Genomic DNA, 685 nt, shown 5'->3' on the forward strand with positions numbered 1-685 from the left:
TTAGAAGTTGACAATCTGCAGGAGTGTGACCTTGGATTCCACAGACTTCGCAATTTTGAGTTGCGGCAACCACGGTGGCTGGAGGTGATACATTTAAACTTTCAATTTTCTGGGCCAGAGCATCCACTTTTGCATTAACATGATTAAGGCTACTTATCTCGTACATGCCACTTTTCGTTTGAGGTTTTTCTACCATTGTTCGGTCGCTTCCCCACTGATAATGGTTTTGGGCCATGCTCTCGATAAGTTGATAAGCATTGGCATAAGGTTTATCCATAAGCGCACCACCTGCGGCAGCGTCTATTGTTAACCTTGTGTTGTATAAGCGACCATTATAGAAGGTATGAATTACTAACCAGTCCTCTAAACCATGGTGTGGACAAAGCCTCATCATGTCTTTGTATCTTTCCCATGCTTCGAAAAGAAACTCGTTATCTTTCTGTTTAATTCCATTTATCTGGGCTCTCAACATAGCTGTTTTGCTTGGAGGAAAATATCGGGCAAGAAAGACTTTCTTCAACTCATTCCATGCGGTGACTGAGTTGAAAGGAAGAGACTGAAGCCATCTTCTAGCTTTATCTCTTAACGAGAAAGGAAAAAGACGAAGTCGAATTGCCTTTGAAGTGACACCATTAGCTTTAACAGTATCAACGTATTGAACAAATACGGATAAATGAAGGTTTGG

At 41.3% G+C, this 685-nt stretch overlaps 1 non-coding gene across 1 annotated transcript; it reads left to right on the plus strand.

Moving 5' to 3' along the window:
- Window positions 1–365: 365 nt before the first annotated feature.
- On the plus strand, window positions 366–472 carry LOC127077347 (small nucleolar RNA R71). The gene has a single exon (XR_007787179.1). It is a non-coding gene; the product is annotated as a small nucleolar RNA R71 (small nucleolar RNA).
- Window positions 473–685: the final 213 nt, after the last annotated feature.

The sequence above is a fragment of the Lathyrus oleraceus genome, chromosome 4, assembly GCF_024323335.1.
Source record: "Lathyrus oleraceus cultivar Zhongwan6 chromosome 4, CAAS_Psat_ZW6_1.0, whole genome shotgun sequence".
NCBI lineage: Eukaryota > Viridiplantae > Streptophyta > Magnoliopsida > Fabales > Fabaceae > Lathyrus > Lathyrus oleraceus.